Below are 21,416 nucleotides of genomic sequence, written 5' to 3'. Positions count from 1 at the left end.
GCTTCATGCTGCCTGCGCTAACAAAATAAGAGTCTCGGAAAGCTGGCGTGCACATCACTTGTGCACGCCAGCTTTCTGAGGGATCGCTTGTGCACGCCAGTTTTCCGAGACTCTGTATTTAGTTAGCGCAGGTAGCATGAAGCAGGGCTTTTATTGTGAAGATAGGAAATGTGCAGTCGGCCTTTAGAGTTTTGACGGAAGGTACGGCGCGAGAGTCTGTTGAAATAAAAAGTGTTTCTCGCCTTCCTCTCGGTCATATTTTCATAATAATGATCTTGCAGCAGCCAGCGTCATCTCACAAGACCCTCCGGTACCGTGAATGTCATTTAAGTGACGTCTTGGTGAAGATTGATGATCACTAATTTTTAGGTCTATTTTTTTTAAAGCCTCGCTGGAGATCGACTATCACAACCCCCGCGGTCGACTGGTAGCTCGCGATCGACGTAATGGGCACCCCTGGTGTAGACGGTTCAAAAATCTCATGTTTGGGTGTTCAGTTATTTTTTTAAATGAAGAAATGGTAAATGGTTTATACTTGTGTGGTACTTTTCTACCTTTTTTTTTTTTTAAGGAACTCAAAGCGATTTGACACTACTTCCACATTGACCCATTCACACACACATTCACAAACTGATGGCGGGAGCTGCCATGCAAGGCGCTAACCAGATCCCATCAGGAGCAAGGGTGAAGTGTCTTGCTCACAACGGACGTGACTAGGATGGTAGAAGGTGGGGATTGAACCAGGAACCCTCAGGTTGCTGGCACAGCCACTCTCCCAAACTTGCCACGGCGTCCCCGCTGTAGTCCATACTGTATTTTGCAAAATTCACTTGATTATTCTTATTTCTAGGCTGCCATCTAGGGGTTGACCGCTTTACCCTGTTGCCTATGGATTTAATATTACTGTACTTGGTCTTTTCAGCACCACCTTGTGCACTTTCAGAGTCACATATTTTTAATTTTGTTGATGGAACTGTGTACGAAAATCCTAAACAAAAATGTTATTAAAATACATTGAAGAAACACATATATTGTTGCGTAATCATTTTTTTTTTTTATGATACGTTTTTTTGTCAACTTGTCCAGGTTGTACTCTGCCTTCCACCTGAATGAGTGGGATAGTGTCCAGCAAACCTCGCCACCCCGAGAGGGACAAGCAGTAAAAAAAAGGATATATGGATGGTTGTAGTGTTTAGATGGAACAAATATACATAGACTTGATTAAAAAAATATTAGTCTTTATTGAACTAATGCAAACCATAGGAGAAAGAAATCCGATTATATTTTGTTCAAAAAAACAAAAATGCTACAAAATAAAATATGCTTGTGCAAGCGCACACAAATTATCACTGTGTTTTTTCCAAAAGGATAATTATTGACAAAGAAATTCTTTACCAAACTTAAGTATTACATAAAAAAACTAAAATTATCCACGTAAACCATCTTTTATTTTTATTTATGATATCCAGGCGTAGATTCCGAGTAGGGGAGGTTTGAGTGTAAACCAGTGTCTTGTGAAAACTTTGCTAGAAGCTGTAACCTTAGCCAAACTAATACCAATCTAATGTAAAAAAAAAAAAAAAATGAAAAAAAAAATATATATATATATTTTTTTTTTTTTTTGAAATACTGCCTATATGTGTTTCGCATCTTTGAAATGAAAAATGGAGGTATATTAATGACATTAAGTATTATTCTTGAGTACAATTCTGTTTGTGAAGTAAATACGGAGTAGACTGCATGACAGGGCCTTGTATGGAAACATTTGATTGACAACTATGGCTAAAAAACCTGTTCCTATTTATAGCTCCTTTTTATAAGAGACAAGTGTTCGAAAACTTAGTTGGCAGTTCAATGCATTAGTCAGCAAATAACTTTTTTTGAATACATAATGTTAATCAATCTAGTAAAAATAAAACTAAAACAACCACAATCCCAGCTTTACAACATCAAAAAGGATATACATTTGCAGAGCAATTGAGAAATACGATATACTTACATAAAATATATCACCGGGAACGGGAAAGAAAAAAAAAATCAATAATAACAACAACATTACCAGTAACATTATCAATATCATCAGTAATAGTAATTACATCATTCATCAACAACAGACAAAATTAATTAAAAAGCAAATACATTTTGTTCTTGTGTTTGAGTTAGATTGTTATTTATATTTTAAATTGTATTATTTGGAGATATTTATTCAAATGTTTATATATTAAAAAAATGGAGAACAAGTCCCAACATTTTAAATGGGAAGCACAATGCAAACGTCTAAGTCAAATACTTCTAATTAAAAAATGTTCATAAATGTCCCCAAAAAAAAAATTGCCCTAAAAGTTTAACACATTGTGGATCTTTAATTTTCCACACGTTAAAGCAGGTCTTTGGAATTATTTCAAATTCCATCTCATAATGTACGAGTTAATTTCCGATGACGGGAAGTCAAAGTATGCAGCACGGTGACGGGGGCTTGATCATATGCCTCACAATAAAAAGGTTGTGGGTTCGATCCTCGAGCTCCAGGTCTTTCTTTTGGAGTATACATACATGTTCTCCCCGTGACTGCGTGGGTTCGCTCCAGGTGCTCCGGCTTCCTCCCACCTCCAAAGACATGCACCTGGGATAGGTTGATTGGCAACACGAAATGGTCCCTAGTGTGTGAATGTGAGTGTGAATGTTGTCTGTCTATCTGTGTTGGCCCTGCGATGAGGTGGCGACTTGTCCAGGGTGTACACCGCCTTTCGCCCAAATGTAGCTGGGATATGCTCCAGACCCTTCGCGACCCCGAGAGGGACAAGCAGTAGAAAATGGATGGATGGATGGATGGATGGAAAGTCAAAGATTGCAGGGAGGACTTGTTGTAGGCATGTTAGCCTCAGACTGCAGGTACAACTATCATTTAAAGGCCTACTGAAATTAGATTTTCTTATTTAAACGGGGATAGCAGGTCCATTCTATGTGTCATACTTGATCATTTCGCGATTTTGCCATATTTTTACTGAAAGGATTTAGTAGAGAACATCCAAGATCAAGTTTGCAACTTTCAGTGCTAAGAGAAAAGCCCTGCCTTTACCGGAAGTCGCAGACGATGACGTCACATGTTGATGACTCCTCACATATTCAAATAGATTTTAATGGGAGCCTCCAACAAAAAGTGCTATTCGGAACGAGAAAACGACAATTTCCCCATTAATTTGAGCGAGGATGAAAGATTTGTGTTTGAGGATATTGATAGCGATGGACTAGAAAAAAAAAAGTAAAAAAAAAAAAAAACGCGTTTGCGTTGGGACGGATTCTGATGTTTCAGGACACATTTACTAGGATAATTCGGGGAAATCCCTTATCTTTCTATTGTGTTGCTAGTGTTTTAGTGAGTTTAATCACACCTGATAGTCGGAGGTGTGTCCACGGGTGTCTTGACGCCAGTGTCTCAGGGGAGTCGACGGCAGCTATGGACGACACAAGCTCAGCTGATATCCGGTAAGAAGCGACTTTTTACCACAATTTTCTCACCGAAACCTGCTGGTTGACATTTGGTCGGGATCCATGTTCGCTTGATCGCGCTGTGATCCATAGTAAAGTTTCACCTCCAGGAATTTTAAACAAGGAATCACTGTGTGTTTGTGTGGCTAAAGGCTAAAGCTTCCCAACTCCATCTTTCTACTTTGAGTTCTCCATTAATTTAGCAAATTGCAAAAGATTCAGCAACACAGATGTCCAAAATACTGTGTAATTATGTGGTGAAAGCAGACGACTTTTAGCTGTGTGTGTGTGCAGCGCTCATATTCCTAAAAACCCGTGACGTCTTGCGTGCACGTCATCATTACACGACGTTATCAAGACGAAACTCCCGGGAAATCTAAAAATGCAATTTAGTAAACTAAAAAGGTCGTATTGGCATGTGTTGCAATGTTAATATTTCATTATTGATATATAAACTATCAGACTGCGTGGTGGATAGTAGTGGGTTTCAGAAGGCCTTTAATTAGCTGCAATTACGATTGGTTTTATTAAAAAAATATTGCACAATTAAAAAAAATGGTGGCAGAGGGATTAGTGCGTCTGCCTCACAATACGAAGTTCCTGCAGTCCTGGGTTCAAATCCAGGCTCGGGATCTTTCTGTGTGGAGTTTGCATGTTCTCCCCGTGAATGCGTGGGTTCCCTCCGGGTACTCCGGCTTCCTCCCACTTCCAAAAACATGCACCTGGGGATAGGTTGATTGGCAACACTAAATTGGCCCTAGTGTGTGAATGTGAGTGTGAATGTTGTCTGTCTATCTGTGTTGGCCCTGCGATGAGGTGGCGACTTGTCCAGGGTGTACCCTGCCTTCCGCCCGATTGTAGCTGAGATAGGCGCCGGCGCCCCCCGCGACCCCGAAAGGTAATAAGCGGTAGGAAATGGATGGATGGATGGATAAAAAAAATGAAATCTATAACAACTGGTAATGTATTTTTACATTCTTTTTTTTTGAAGCCCTTTAATTTTGAACAGTTATTTATTCTATTTTGTGACATTCCTCGCAGTTGCACCACCTGATCAACTGGTTTTACCGTCTGACTTGTGCAACAGTGATGTGCAGTCAGGTGTGGGAGCTGAAACAGAGCCAGAGCATGAGAAAAAAAAATAAAAGAAACAACAAATAATGATAACATCAAATACATATGAATATTCATCCATTGAACTGAATTATTAAAGTATTTTCTGTAGGATTCCAATGATTTTCAACATTTTCGTTATTAATCGTTGAATTTGCATGTTTCCAGATCAAGTACAGATCAGAAACCGGAACAAGCCGAGCCTACTGTACCCTCTAAAAGGCGCCATTTATTGTACTTATTTTCCATCTTAAAGCACCACTGTCCGAAAAGTGGGACTAAAAAGGAAGTAAGATGACTTTGCTATGAACATGTTTTGACCATTTATCTCTCAATTAAGACACATTCTTTACAACACATCCTAACCGTTCATATGTGACACAATCATGAAGTAAGAGTGCAGTAAAATGCTGAAAGACACACACACAAATAGAAATATGTGTATTCAGTCACACTGCATGCCTAAATGTAATTATAATCATTTCCTTTCATTGTCAAACGCGGAAGTGCAGCGTCTACGTGTTTGAGTGTCTGATTGTCTTCAGGCAACACACCTTGTACACGCACACAGTTGGAGCTTTTTTTTTTTTTAATTATGCAACGTCATTGGCAATATCGTTCCAACTATCGTGGGATCACACTCCTCAGCCTTCCCGGTAAGGTTTATTCAGGTGTACTGGAGAGGAGGCTACGCCGGATAGTCGAACCTCGGATCCAGGAGGAACAGTGTGGTTTTCGTCCTGGTCGTGGAACTGTGGACCAGCTCTATACTCTCGGCAGTGTTCTTGAGGGTGCATGGGAGTTTGCCCAACCAGTCTACATGTGCTTTGTGGACTTGGAGAAGGCATTCGACCGTGTCCCTCGGGAAGTCCTGTGGGGAGTGCTCAGAGAGTATGGGGTATCGGACTGTCTTATTGTGGCGGTCCGTTCCCTGTACGATCAGTGTCAGAGCTTGGTCCGCATTGCTGGCAGTAAGTCGAACACATTTCCAGTGAGGGTTGGACTCCGCCAAGGCTGTCCTTTGTCACCGATTCTGTTCATAACTTTTATGGACAGAATTTCTAGGCGCAGTCAAGGCGTTGAGGGGATCCGGTTTGGTGGCCGCGGGATTAGGTCTCTGCTTTTTGCAGATGATGTAGTCCTGATGGCTTCATCTGGCCGGGATCTTCAGCTCTCACTGGATCGGTTCGCAGCCGAGTGTGAAGCGACCGGAATGAGAATCAGCACCTCCAAGTCCGAGTCCATGGTTCTCGCCCGGAAAAGGGTGGAGTGCCATCTCCGGGTTGGGGAGGAGACCCTGCCCCAAGTGGAGGAGTTCAAGTACCTAGGAGTCTTGTTCACGAGTGGGGGAAGAGTGGATCGTGAGATCGACAGGCGGATCGGTGCGGCATCTTCAGTAATGGGGACGTTGTATCGATCCGTTGTGGTGAAGAAGGAGCTGAGCCGGAAGGCAAAGCTCTCAATTTACCGGTCGATCTACGTTCCCATCCTCACCTATGGTCATGAGCTTTGGGTCATGACCGAAAGGATAAGATCACGGGTACAAGCGGCCGAAATGAGTTTCCTCCGCCGTGTGGCGGGTCTCTCCCTTAGAGATAGGGTGAGAAGCTCTGCCATCCGGGAGGAACTCAAAGTAAAGCCGCTGCTCCTTCACATCGAGAGGAGCCAGATGAGGTGGTTCGGGCATCTGGTCAGGATGCCACCCGAGCGCCTCCCTAGGGATGTGTTTAGGGCACGTCCAACCGGTAGGAGGCCACGGGGAAGACCCAGGACACGTTGGGAAGACTATGTCTCCCGGCTGGCCTGGGAACGCCTCGGGATCCCCCGGGAAGAGCTAGACGAAGTGGCTGGAGATAGGGAAGTCTGGGCTTCCTTGCTTAGGTTGCTGCTCCCGCGACCCGACCTCGGATAAGCGGAAGATGATGGATGGATGGATGGCATTGGCAATATTTGTTATTAAGCATCTGTTATGTTTCCTTCTTCCGCAGTCAGAAAGGTGTAGGAGTATCTGTTCCAAGCGGCAGACATGTGGAATAATGACATCGTATAAAGATTAATCCCTACACTTTGCGGGAGATTTAGCGCTCATACTTTGATTTAGGTTTAGATTTAACATTTAGGTTCAGATTTAACATTTAGCGCTCACATTTAGATTTAAGATTTAGGTTTAGTTTTACCATTCAGGTTGGGATTCAAGATTTAGGGTTTGATTCAGTATTGAGGTTTAAATTAAACATTGAGCGCACATATTTAAAATTTTAAGCTTACATTTAGATTTTGATTCAAGATTTGGATTTAACATTTTGGTTTGGATTTAGGCTTCACGGTGGCAGAGGGGTTAGTGCGTCTGCCTCACAATACGAAGGTCCTGAGTAGTCCTGGGTTCAATCTTTCTGTGTGGAGTTTGCATGTTCTCCCCATGAATGCATGGGTTCCCTCCGGGTACTCCGGCTTCCTCCCACTTCCAAAGACATGCACCTGGGGATAGGTTGATTGGCAACACTAAATTGGCCCTAGTGTGTGAATGTGAGTGTGAATGTTGTCTGTCTATCTGTGTTGGCCCTGCGATGAGGTGGCGGCTTGTCCAGGGTGTAGCCCGCCTTCCGCCCGATTGTAGCTGAGATAGGCACCAGCGCCCCCCGCGACACCAAAAGGAATAAGCGGTAGGATGGATGGGTGGATGGATGGATTGGTTTAGATTTAACATTTGGCACTCACATTTAGGCCCTGTTTACACCAAGCATACTTGCCAACCCTCACGAATTTCATTGCCACTCCCGAAAATCTCCCGGGACAACCATTGTCCCGAATTTCTCCCAATTTCCAGCCGGACAACATGCGGACCAGAGTGAGGACAGTCTGTCGTCACGTCCGCTTTTCCTCCTTATAAACAGCGTGCCGGCCCAGTCACGTTACAACATCTACGGCTTTTGGAGCTCAGTGCGCAACTGCACACACAACAAGAAGGAGACTATTATATATGTCTCCGTTATCCATAGGTTTATCTATGAACCATAAAGTGGGAAGGCACGGAGCTATTTCTCAGTGTGTGTTTATTCCAGCCGGCACGTTAATACACTGATTTACAACATCCGGATTCCCTTCATGCATTGCTTCAAAGCTACGGCAAGTAGTAATGTCCAAAAACATAACAAAGACGAAGCAGAAGAACGAATAATAGACAGTCATGGCGACGACGAGTAAGAATAAGAACTACCTTTGCAAGTTCCAAAATGATTGGAAACAAGAATTTCAGTTAATCCAGGACAGATCGAAGGGGAAGGGGTTTGCTAGGGCGAGATGGAAGATTCCAGACTCTGGTGCATTTGATTAGATTAGATTAGATTAGATAGTACTTTATTTATTCCGTCAGGAGAGTTCCTTCAGGAAAATTAAAATTTTCAGCACAATCCCATTCAAGATCAGACAAACATTACAGGGAGACAGAACAGGATCGCTGACGGGTCTGCCGGCTTCCAGCGCCCCTTACAAAAAAAAGATGAGATACAGGTATACAAGGGGGGGAATAGAAGATTAAAATAAAATAAAAAAATCGGTGTTAGCCTGGGCCCTGGAGAGGGGGTGCAGACAGAGGGCAAGGGAAAAAAACAACAACTCATAGTCATAGTACACATCCCTCTTACATGTGTGTAAGAGGGAAACATCAAACATCAAAGAACACAGAGGACATTAAAGACATTAAAGTAGCAGATACAAGCAGACACTTCTACATACAGCTATGAATTAAAAGTAAAAGAAACATACCCACTGTGGTGGCCTCTGCAGTGTTCCACGCCATCGTCTGCTGGGGTGGAGGGAGCATGGCCAGAGACAGAAGCAGACCCATCAAAGCAACCAAGACAGCCGACTCCACTCTCGGCCAGTGTCCAGTCCGCATGGATGAGCGATGATATGTCCAAGGAGACTGAGGTGTCCGACACCTGCTCACCCAGCCAAGACACCGCGAAGCCTCTTCGTCCCACCGCTCAGTGCTAGCTCCGCAGCCCTGTCCCCTCACCCGCATCTCCTCCAGTCCCTCCAAACCGACTCCGGTGTGGCAGACACCCAGCAGCTGGTCTCCATGGCCAAAAGGCTCCCGGGAGGCAGATCCAGAAGTCCACAAAAAAAGCACAAAAGTGACACCCCTTGTCACACAGTCCCAAAGGGTCCCGGACCAAAAGGCAAAAAAATTTAATAACACATTAAAACAAGAGGGAAACACAAAAGGATGAGACAAGAGCACAGAGCTCCTGCCTACAGCAGCCACTACAGCAGCGCCATCTTGAAAAAAAAAAAAAAAAGGCACTTTTGATGAAGGCACTTTTGTGCATGCCACACAGTAATGCATCATCAGAGAGGGTATTCGGAATGGTTAGAAAGATAGTGACAGAGAATAGAACGAGGATGGACAATTCAACCCTAAACTCACTCCTTTCCGGCAAATTTCACAGATGCTGCCCATACCTATGCTCCTTCAAAGGTTGTGCTACTGGCTAAAAGCATTGCGCTTCAAATCCAACAATGAGTAGAGGAGTGTTATGTGTGTGTATATGTGTAAATAAACAAACATATATATACATATAAATAAGAAATACTTGAATTTTTAGCTATAAATATACTCCTCCCCCCTTAGCCCAGCCCACCTCAAACCCACAAGGTTGGCAAGTATGCGGCGAAGGCTATCCAGGATAAATCCCACCTAACCTTATCCTTGTCCACACACGCACAATGGTCGATTAAGACCCCCTCACCCCCTCCGTACGCGACCTAGTACACATGGGCGGAAAATGCACACGTCATGGTCACCTCCAGTGTTGCATTGTGTGCGAGTTCTTAAATGTAACTTGTCTGAACAATATCCAGTGTTGTGGTATTTCAATTACCGGTAACTGGATTGTAGCTGAGATAGGCACCAGCGCCCCCCGCGACCCCAAAGGGAATAAGCGGTAGAAAATGGATGGATGGATGGAATCCAGTGTGCTGTGGGGCCCTATTGTAGTGAATCACACCTGAGACATCATACATTAATAAATTCATTAATGGACATTTGAAAGTAAACAATGTGACAAAGAACATTTGACAACAATCAATCTGGAGATGTAGATATCTGGTCTTGCCGCCTGAGAAGTGTTGTATAACATTTAGTGCTCCGCACTACTGTGATGGGTAATGGAGTTCTTATGTTACTTAGCTCATAGCATCACAATATAGATCTGCCTTAGGCCAGCTAGAAGGCCTTACTGACAATAACTCGTGATCTGATTGGCTAATGCAACTGCCTATCAAATGTATGTGCCTGTCGGACGTCGGCATTGTTGATTCTGAAGGCCATGGCAGATTTGGTACAGCATGGCAACTAGGGCTGCGAGTCTTTGGGTGTCCCACGATTCGATTCAATATCGATTCTTGGGTTGGCGATTCCATTATATATCGATTTTTTTTCGATTCAACGCGATTCTCGATTCAAAAACGATATTTTTCAGATTCAAAACGATTCTGTATTCATTCAATACATAGGATTTTAGCAGGATATACCCCAGTCTGCTGACATGCTAGCAGAGTAGTAGATTTTAAAAAAAATAAAAACTTTTATAATTGTAAAGGACAATGTTTTATCAACTGATTGCAATAATGTAAATTTGTTTTAACTATTAAACAAACCAAAAATAGTACTTATTTTATCTTTGTGAAAACATTGGACACAGTGTGTTGTCAAGCTTATGAGATACAAGTCTAAGCCACTGTGACACTATGGTTGTTGTTTTTTTTATTTTTATAAATGTCTAATGATAATGTCAATGAGGGATTTTTAATCACTGCTATGCTGAAATTATAACTAATATTGATACTGTTGTTGATAATATTCATTTTTGTTTCACTACTTTTGGTTTGTTCTGTGCCGTGTTTGTGTCCTTTTAATTGCTCTGTTTATTGCAGTTCTGAGTGTTGCTGGGTCCGGTTTGGTTTTGGAATTGGATTGCATTGTTATGGTATTTCTGTGTATTGTTTTGTAGGCTTGATAAAAAAATAAAAAAAAGATTTAAAAAAGGAGTCTTGTTCACAAGTGGGGGAAGAGTGGATCGTGAGATCGACAGGCGGATCGGTGCGGCGTCTTCAGTAATGCGCACGTTGTATCGATCCGTTGTGGTGAAGAAGGAGCTAGGCCGGAAGGCAAAGCTCTCAATTTACCGGTCGATCTACGTTCCCATCCTCACCTATGGTCATGAGCTTTGGGTCATGACCGAAAGGATAAGATCACGGGTACAAGCGGCCGAAATGAGTTTCCTCCGCCGGGTGGCGGGGCTCTCCCTTAGAGATAGGGCGAGAAGCTCTGCCATCCGGAAGGAGCTCAACGTAAAGCCGCTGCTCCTCCACATCGAGAGGAGCCAGATGAGGTGGTTCGGGCATCTGGTCAGGATGCCACCCGAACGCCTCCCTAGGGAGGTGTTTAGGGCACGTCCAGCTGGTAGGAGGCCACGGGGAAGACCCAGGACACGTTGGGAAGACTATGTCTCCCGGCTGGCCTGGGAACGCCTCGGGATCCCCCGGGAAGAGCTAGACGAAGTGGCTGGAGATAGGAAAGTCTGGGCTTCCCTGCTTAGGCTGCTGCCCCCGCGACCCGACCTCGGATAAGCGGAGGATGATGGATGGATGGATGGATGGATGGATGGATTTAAAAAAAAACAATCGATTCTGAATCGCAGAACATGAGAATCGCGATTCGTATTCGAATCGATTTTTTCCCACACCCCTAATGACAACATAAACTTGCTGAATTCTGATTGGATGAAAACTTTATAAACTAAAAACAACAGCGCTGGAAGGAGCATAATATGACATGAAGAGAATATGAATACTTTTAGATGTTTAGGGAAAGTAAATTAAAAATTACTGTTATTTTTAATTATGATCATGGTTTATGTTTATGTTAGGCCATCAGAAAGTCCTTGCTGGCTCTGACGGCACACCACTGTTTAGACTTATATTCTTTAATAATTGCATATCATGTTGTACATCCACCGTGGTATGCTAGGAATTGAAACAGTTGGACTAAGTATATTATTATCAATTTGAACATTTTTACTTCCATCTCCTTTTATCCAGCCGAAACTCTTACTCTCTTTCTTGGCAAATGAGTAGTATTTGATGAGTGTGATGTGTCCTTGTTTGGACCATTTTCAGCTTGCCCAATAAAATGCTGACAGTATTTTTTTTTTTTTTTTTTTGCTGCCACAGGGGTTGATTTTCTCGCTTGAAAAATCGTGTCAAAAAGCTAATCTAATTCATGTCTCTTTTTGACCTAAATTTTATTACAATCTTGTTCTACTTCATCATACTATTACAACATATTTATAATATGTTGTGCAAAGGAAATTTTATATTTTTTGGACGCTCATATTGTATTTGACATTGTTTATAGGGTTAGGCGCAATTAGTGTTCAACTTCAGCCTAATCCCTTTCGTCTGCAACATTTTCAATTTATGAACGTGCAACTGTTTGTTTATGTAAACAATATCATGTTCTGTTTGTGTTGTGTTGTTTGCTTGGTCCTCGTATGATCTTTTAACCTGTCCATTGTACAGCACTTTGGCTACCCCTGTGGTAAATTTTAAATGTGCTTTATAAATAAATAAATAAAGTTGATTAATAAAGATAAACTATGTTTCAAAATTAAATTTTCATTTTTTCCCTGTTTTCTCCTCTTTTAAACCACTCAAGTAAGTGTTTTTTCATAATTTATTCTCTACAAAAAACTTTTGTAAAAGGAAAAAAAATGTACGACGGACTGAAGGACAGAAATACCCATTCATTCATTCATTCATTTTCTACCGCTTATTCCCTTTTGGGGTCGCGGGGGGCGCTGGCGCCTATCTCAGCTACAATCGGGCGGAAGGTGGGGTACACCCTGGACAAGTCGCCACCTCATCACAGGGCCAACACAAATAGACAGACAACATTCACACTCACATTCACACACTAGGGCCAATTTAGTGTTGCCAATCAACCTATCCCCAGGTGCATGTTTTTGGAAGTGGGAGGAAGCCGGAGTACCCGGAGGGAACCCACGCATTCACGGGGAGAACATGCAAACTCCACACAGAAAGTTCCCGAGCCTGGATTTGAACCCAGGACTGTAGGAACTTCGTATTGTGAGGCAGACGCACTAACCCCTCTGCCACCGTGAAGAAATACCCATTTTTTATATATATATATATATATATATATATATATATATATACATATATATTTATATATATATATATATATATATAGAGAGAGAGAGAGATTTATTTATTAAAGGTTAATTGAGCAAATTGGCTATTTCTGGCAATTTAATTAAGTGTGTATCAAACTGGTAGCCCTTCGCATTAATCAGTACCCAAGAAGTAGCTCATGGTTTCAAAAAGGTTGGTGACCCCTGCTGTAAACCTTGAGTTGTTAATGGCCTTCTGAAATAAGATTTTCTTATTTAAACGGGGATAGCAGGTCAATTCTATGTGTCATACTTGATCATTTTGCGATATTGCCATATTTTTGCTGAAAGGATTTAGTAGAGAACATCCAAGATAAAGTTCACAACTTTCGATGTTTAGAGAAAAGCCTTGCCTCTACCGTAAGTAGCAGACGATGACGTCACATGTTGATGGCTCCTCACATATTCACATTATTTTTAATGGGAGCCTCCAACAAAAAGTGCTATTCGGACCGAGAAAACAACAATTTCCCCATTAATTTGAGCGAGGATGAAAGATTCGTGTTTGAGGATATTGATAGCGACGGAATAGAAAAAAAAAGAGACAAAAAAAAAAAACAAGTTAAAAAAAAAACCTGATTGCATTGGGACGGATTCCGATGTTTTCAGACACATTTACTAGGATAATTCTGGGAAACCCCTTATCTTTCTATTGTGTTGTTAGTGTTTTAGTGAGTTAAGTAGTACCTGATAGTCGGAAGGGTGTCTCCACGGGTGTCTTGACACGCAGTGTCTCAGGGGAGTCGACGGCAGCTATGGACGGCACAAGCTCAGCTTTTCTCCGGTAAGAACTGACTTTTTAACCACAATTTTCTCACCGAAACCTGCTGGTTGACATTTGGTAGGGATCCATGTTGTCTTGACCGCGCTCTGATCCATAGGAAAGTTTCACCTCCAGGAATTTTAAACAGGGAATCACTTTGTGTTTGTGTGGCTAAAGGCTAAAGCTTCCCAACTCCATCTTTCTACCGTGACTTCTCCAATATTAATTGAACAAATTGCAAAAGATTCAGCAACACAGATGTCCAAAATACTGTGTAATTATGCCGTTAAAGCAGACGACTTTTAGCTGTGTGTGTGCAGCGCTCATATTTCCTTAAAACGCATGACGTCTTGCGTACACGTCATCAGTACACGACGTTTCGAAGACGAAACTCCCGCGAAATTTAAAATTGTAATTTAGTAAACTAAAAAGGCCGTATTGGCATGTGTTGCAATGGTAATGGTTATCATGTTAGACCCGCTCGACATCCATTGCTTTCCTCCTCTCCAAGGTTCTCATAGTCATCATTGTCACCGACGTCCCACTGGGTCATTATTGTCACCGATGTCCCACTGGGTGTGAGTTTTCCTTGCCCTTATGTGGGCCTACCGAGGATGTCGTAGTGGTTTGTGCAGCCCTTTGAGACACTAGTGATTTAGGGCTATATAAGTAAACATTGATTGATTGATTGATAATATTTCATCATTGATATATAAACTATCAGACTGCGTGGTGGGTAGTAGTCCTCAAGCGTGCATTTGAGTGTGATCATCAAATGTGATTTTAACTGTAAACTTCAATAAAAGATATTTCCCCAAAAAATACAAATACAGTAATTATTTTGAAACAGTACCAATATCTGATGTGCTCAGCAGCCTTTTTTCTTCTTTATTTACATCAAATACATAAATTACAATACTCATCATTTTTATTTATTAAAATTTAAGTGCCTTGTTTAAAAAAAATCTACAGTTTAAAAAAATGATTTCAAAGTACATCATTCATTTACGATTGGAGGCAGTGGCGCCCCCGTGCGTCATTCATTGCAACGACAGAAGATTGAAACTTGTTGAAGATATGGCGATGATATTCCCTTTTTTTTTATCCAATCCTTGTTCATGTTTATATTTTGTTCCCTTTTAATCCCAAGTAAGTTATTTGTCCAAACAAACATTCATTAAACAAATTACAGTCAACACTGGTCGGGCCCAGAAAACATGATGAATACACGCATGCGCGAAGTTTACGTCACTTCCCAGACTTACATTTTTTTTTAGGCGGGGCTTTGCGACGTCTTGTTTTGTGATATATTATGAATGTTTCGTCAATGTTTTGTATTAAAATAGCTTACTTATGAGTCAAAGGTAACAGAAATAAAAACACGAACAAGGGGTGGATTAAAAAAACAGGGAGTATTATCGCCACATTTTCAGCAACTTTCACTCCTCTGTCGTTGCAATTAATGACTCACGCGCCACTGCCTCCCATCTTAAAGGTTTGTTTAATATACTTTGAATGTTTTATTTAAATTTCTGATTATTTTTTTAAACAATGCACTTACTGTATGTTAAATCTGCAGCCTGACATAAAGTAGACTTTCCAAAAAATCAGTATTGTGAATTGATGTATTTGATGTAAATAAAGTAGTAAAAAAATATTGGTTTATTTTCCATTCGAGGCTGCTGAGCACATTGTTCAGGTTTATGTATGGTTTGAAAATAAATACTATATTCCTAAGCAACCAAGCTATTTAACCAACAGGAAGCAACATGTGAAGATAGATGAAAATATGTCAACACAGCTGGTTATATCTTGCGGTGTACCACAGGGATCAATACTGGGGACCAACATTGTTTAATCCTTATACACACACTATTTGTAAAGTTACCAAATTGTTAAAGTTAGTTGTATTTAAAGACAACACGACTGCATTTTGTTCAGGAAAGAACACACAAAAGCTTTTTTAATTGATTGATTGAAACTTTTATTAGTAAATTGCACAGTTCAGTACATATTCCGTACAATTGACCACTAAATAGTAACACCCGGATTAGTTTTTCAACTTGTTTAAGTCGGGGTCCACGTTAATCAATTCATGGTAGTGCAAATAATAACAGAAGAAATGAACCAAGGGTTTGACAAAAACAGACTATCTTTGAATCTCAGTAAAAGGAAAAAAAAATGCTATTTGTTAACAGTCGAAAAGAAAGTCAAACACAAATACAAATAGACAGAGTATAAACATTGACAGAGTAAAATAAACCACATTTTGGGTGTAACAAAAGATGAGAAAATTAATGGGAAATCCCATGTAAAAATATACAACATAAAGCAAAATAGGTTCTGGACAAAAAAAAATCACTCCATATTAACTACTGCATATATCAATGTTTTCCAACCACTGTGTTGCGGCAGACTAGTGTACCCTGAGATATTGTTTGGTGTGTCGGGGGAAATTTTGCAATTTCGCCTAATTGGTGGGAAAAATATTTTTTGTAAACCAACAATTATAATCCACAAATTATCTTCCGTTGTTTGGTGTCTGTGCTGTCTGAGGATCAGCAGATTAACCATGTAATGCTCAGTGACCTTGTGGTGAGAGTGTCCGCCCTGAGACTGAGAGGTGGTGAGTTCAAACCCCGACCGAGTCATACCAAAGACTACAACAAATGGGACCCATTGCTTCCCTGCTTGCACTCAGCATCAAGGAGTTAGAATTGGGGGTTAAATCACCAAATTATTTTGAGTGCGGCGCACACTGATGCTCACTGCTCCCCTCACCTCCCAGGAGCGTGGAATAAGGGATGGGTCAAATGCAGAGGTCAAATTTCACCTCACCCAGTGTGTGTGTGACAATCGTTGGGGCTTTAACTATAAGTTCCGTACCAGTAAAAGGCAGAAAAAGACAATACGCTTACTTTTGGTGAATTATTAAGTTTAGTTTGCACTAACTGATAAGTGACAAGTTGGGCACACAACAACAGCAACAAGGATGGGATCGTGTCTGCCTGGATATTTTCAGTGAAAAGAATGTGGCTTGGTTCAAAAAAGGTTGAAAAAATGGCTTATATCATATCTGACTTATTGTGCAGAAATAAGGGGGAATAATTACAAAAGTTAACTCAATTTGTTAATCGTGTTACAAAAAAACTCAATTAGAATAATACATACTGTTGGATGTAGAGAACATACAAACCCTTTATTTATTAAATCAAAAATACTGAAATTGAATGACTTGGTGTATTTGCAAACAGCTAAAATTATACACAAAGCAAACTATAACCTGCTACCCAGGAATGTTCAACAATTATTTTCAACAAAAGAAGAAAAACATAACCTTAGTTCAAGCATGTGGAATGAAATTATGGAATGGATTGAGCAAATCAGTTAAACAATGTACTAGTAAGATCCACTTTAAGAGGCTGTTCAAAGTTAAAAGTGCTTTCAAAATACAAGGAAAATAATTTTGACAAATACCTTCAACCTAATGGAAAACAAGATACTCTTCATCTCATTATGTTTTTCATGACTTACATAATTATCTATTCCAAGAACTGCTGTATTAAAAGTTCACTGATGTCATTGTAGGCTCCAGCACCCCCCGTGGCCCCAAAAGAAAATGGATGGATGGATGCTGTCATTGTGTTACAAAAGAGGTGAGCATAAGTGAACATATTTGTCAGTAAGTGTTTTGAAGTGGGAAATGGTTGGGATTAAATCATACTTGCCAACCCTCCCGGATTTTCCGGGAGACTCCCGAAATTCAGCGCCTCTCCCGAAAACTTCCCTGAAGAAATTTTCTTCCGAAATTCAGCTGGAGCTGGAGGCCACGCCCACTCTAGCTCAAACATGCACAGTTCGAAGCTTGAAAAGGAGGATTGCAGGCGGATCTGATGGCGTTTAAAGGCATTTTTAAAAATGACTGCTAATCCTCTTCTTTTTCGACCGGACGGCCGCGGAGAATTAAAGTAGAAACACTCCGGAGGCAGAAGTTCATCAAGAGGGGTAGACTCACCAGCTCTCAGCCATGCTTCCGTCACACAGAAGAAGCGAAGTCTGCGGGAAGTGAAGAAATCCTTCAGGATAAACGTTTTGTTTGTCAAAGATCTTGCTTTCACAAGACCAAACCTGGCGGGGGCCAGCACGTCCAAGGGCGCAGCTAATCCTGGTAGGGCCCAACACACAGCCCGCAGGTGGCGGGGGAGAGGAGCCACGAGGCAGGAAAGGAAGGCAGTGATCCGGCCAGGTGAAAAAGCTGACTGGGACGTCGAAAAAGCCAACGTCGAAGTTGATCATATCAGTGGGAAAGGGGCAGAGATCCAACAGTGTTTGGCGGTCATACACAAGCAGTGAGCTGACAGAGACAAAAATAGACGCAAACAACACAAAAACGAACAGAGCTGACAGCGAGAGACGGCAGGGCAAAGCACATACTGGCGCCATCTTCTGGAAACTCGGAAGTGACGTTACTCAAATAGTGAAAGGTAGGTGTTTTTTTTTTTTTTTTAGTAACAAAGTAACCAGCAAGCACAGTACAGTTAGTAGAACAACTGTGTTTTTATTAGTGTGTATTTGATAGGTGCTGTCTGAAATTCAACTATTTATTTAATTTATATATATAATACAATAAATATATATAGCTAGAATTCACTGAAAGTTAAGTATTTCATACACACACACACATATATATATATATATATATATATATATATATATATATATGAAATACTTGAGTTGGTGAATTGGCTGTAAATATACTCTCCTCTTAACCACGCCCCCGCCACAAAACCACGCCCCTGCCCCACCCCCAATCACGCCCCTCACCCCGCCCCTCCCGAAATCAGAGGTCTCAAGGTTGGCAAGTATGGATTAAATAAGCTTTGCTTCTTACTACTCAGTTTCAGATGTGCTGTACAAATGATATGAAATTATGTGATGTATCATAATGTAAGTGTGTTCATGTTCGAAAGAAACTCAACTCAGCAAATTCTAACATTAGCTAGCTAACTTAGCATTAGCCACTTCGGACACAGAAAAAGTGCTGGCTGGCAAATCCAGCAGAATGTAAAATCAGTTACCTTGAATATTAAAGCTGATGACGTATTCCCATTTCCAGTGTATGTATAATGTTTTATTAATTAAGTTCTATATTTTTTCTTCATTTTAGTGTTGAATGTGAAGGACAACAGGTGAAGAAGCTGAGACGGTAGGCCGATATGTGTACAAATACAATATTGTAATACTTACATGATACTATAGTATGATAAAATAACATTTCCATACATTAACACTGGTTGTAGCTCCTGACATCGAAAGTGTATAGCAACATTTTTTTATATTTACTGTGGATAAATCATACTTTTGACTTTTATTTTGATTTGTCTATCCCACTAATAGTGATTTATGTCACCCTTAAGGGGAAACTGCATTTTTTTGGGAATTTTGCCTATTGTTGACAATCATTATGAGAGAAAAGAAGACAAAATATACATTTTTTGCATTCTTAAATGTAAAAATCATCTTGTTGTAATTAATTGGAGCAGTCAATTTCACCTCCAAAAAACATTAAAAATGCATTCCATGAATGCAAAACCGTCGTCAATACTTCACATATGTTCCGTAACCTATACAATAACCAAACTGTGGCGACATTGTAATTGTAAGAGCAAACACAGAGGAACCTTTTTTCTAACACATTAACACATCAGTGTGCTAAAGTTAAAGTTAATGTACCAATGATAGTCTCACACACACACACACACACACACACACACACACACACACACACACATACACACACACACACACACACGATATCACCTCTTGGGAGGTGAGGGGAGCAGTGAGCAGCAGCGGTGGCTGCGCCCGGGAATCATACGGTATTAGGCGTGAGCTAGCTACGGTGAGTGATAAGATAGCTTATATGTCAGCACGAAACACGTTTGAGTTTGTAATGCATAACACAATGCATTAAGACCCCAATCTGTACTGACTAAAAAACATGAACAATCATATTAGAGTATCTGTGAAGTATTAGCCCACATTTCATGTTTTGCTGTACACCGCTGACTAGGCAGGTTATGTAGTCTGCCATGACACATGCATGATGTGCTGCATGTATCATGACTATGATGTTTTTTTTTTATCATCTTTAAAATAATTAAAAATAAAAGACCTCTGTGTTCTTGTCTCTAATAATGATTGTGAATGTTTGGCAAAATTCCTTAAAAACTACAGTTTCCCTTTAAAACTGGGTAGAAGAATCACACAGTTGTCACTTTGTGAGATTAGGGTTTGTAAAATGTAAATACATGGCAAAATAAAATCAATCCTGCAAAAATAATCTGGTTGTAACTCACATCCTCACATTACCAGCAACTATGCTTCAAATAAATGATTCCCCATATTTAATTATATTACCATTTTCCTTGCCTACAAGGAAAGGTTTAGGTTTAATAGTAAACACTGATCGTTGCAGAATTTTTAAAGCACTGGAAATAGCTATGACAAAAGGATCAATTGTTCCTTTGAACCATCCATCCATCCATGTTATACCGATTGTCCCGTTCGGAATTAAACACAATTATTATTAATAGATCGGTTTGCAGCCGAGTGTGAAGCGACCGGAATGAGAATCAGCACCTCCAAGTCCGTGTCAATGGTTCTCGCCCAGAAAACGATGGAATGCCATCTCCGGGTTGGGGAGGAGACCCTTCCCCAAGTGGAGGAGTTCAAGTACCTAGGAGTCTTGTTCACGAGTGAGGGAAGAGTGCATCGTGAGATCGACAGGCGGATCGGTGCAGCGTCTTCAGTAATGCGGACGTTGTACCGATCCGTTGTGGTGAAGAAGGAGCTGAGCCGGAAGGCAAAGCTCTCAATTTACCGGTCGATCTACGTTCCCATCCTCACCTATGGTCATGAGCTTTGGGTCATGACCGAAAGGATAAGATCACGGGTACAAGCGGCCGAAATGAGTTTCCTCCGCCGTGTGGCGGGGCTCTCCCTTAGAAATAGGTTGAGAAGCTCTGCTATCAGGGAGGAACTCAAAGTAAAGCCGCTGCTCCTTCACATCGAGAGGAGCCAGATGAGGGGGTTCGGGCATCTGGTCAGGATGCCACCCGAACGCCTCACTAGGGAGGTGTTTAGGGCACGTCCAACTGGTAGGAGGCCACGGGGAAGACCCAGGACACGTTGGGAAGACTATGTCTCCCGGCTGGCCTGGGAACGCCTCGGGATCCCCCGGGAAGAGCTAGACGAAGTGGCTGGGGAGAGGGAAGTCTGGGTTTCCCTGCTTAGGCTGTTGCCCCCGCGACCCGACCTCGGATAAGCGGAAGAAGATGGATGGATGGATATTATTAATAGTTGGGATTTAAATTGTTTTATTAAGTATAACAATGAGTAGAAAACAATGGAGAGAAAAAAATGTTTAAGCCTAGTACATCCAACCTCGCAGATTTTTAGCCCAATCTCCTCCTTCCAACCCAAGTCAGCAACAGACTGATGATCTGTGGCTTGAAAATGATCCCGCGTGACGATGTTGTGCAGGTTATGTTGTGTGTTAGCGAAGTGTTTGAAAAATGGTCAGGGCCAAAACAATCGTAAATGTTAAGCATGTTTATTATATGCAAATGCATATCTCAATCCGTCCGTCTTTAATACAATTCACATGATCGTGAACTATTTTGTGTCTGTATTTCATTGTGTGTGTGTGTGTATTCAGAGCCGTGTGTGTGGTTTTTTTAAATATCTGTGCGTATTATGATTTGTCTCTTGTTAAAAAAAAAAAAAAAAATGTT

At 41.2% G+C, this 21,416-nt stretch overlaps 1 long non-coding RNA gene across 2 annotated transcripts in view; it reads left to right on the top strand.

Annotated features, from left to right (window-relative positions):
- Window positions 1–3,347: 3,347 nt before the first annotated feature.
- Window positions 3,348–21,416, top strand: part of LOC133563354 (uncharacterized) — a 31,058-nt gene continuing 12,989 nt past the window's right edge. Inside the window, exons 1-3 of one of the 2 annotated variants that reach the window (XR_009809030.1) lie at window positions 3,348–3,486; window positions 17,209–17,276; window positions 18,788–18,826. This is a non-coding gene — a long non-coding RNA (uncharacterized LOC133563354). Of the gene's footprint in view, window positions 3,487–14,891; window positions 15,116–17,208; window positions 18,105–18,787; window positions 18,827–21,416 lie in introns of those variants that run through there. The other variant, XR_009809031.1, reaches the window with a different exon arrangement.

Source organism: Nerophis ophidion, linkage group LG12 (assembly GCF_033978795.1).
Source record: "Nerophis ophidion isolate RoL-2023_Sa linkage group LG12, RoL_Noph_v1.0, whole genome shotgun sequence".
Taxonomy (NCBI): domain Eukaryota; kingdom Metazoa; phylum Chordata; class Actinopteri; order Syngnathiformes; family Syngnathidae; genus Nerophis; species Nerophis ophidion.
This window is presented reverse-complemented; position numbering and strand designations above follow the sequence as displayed.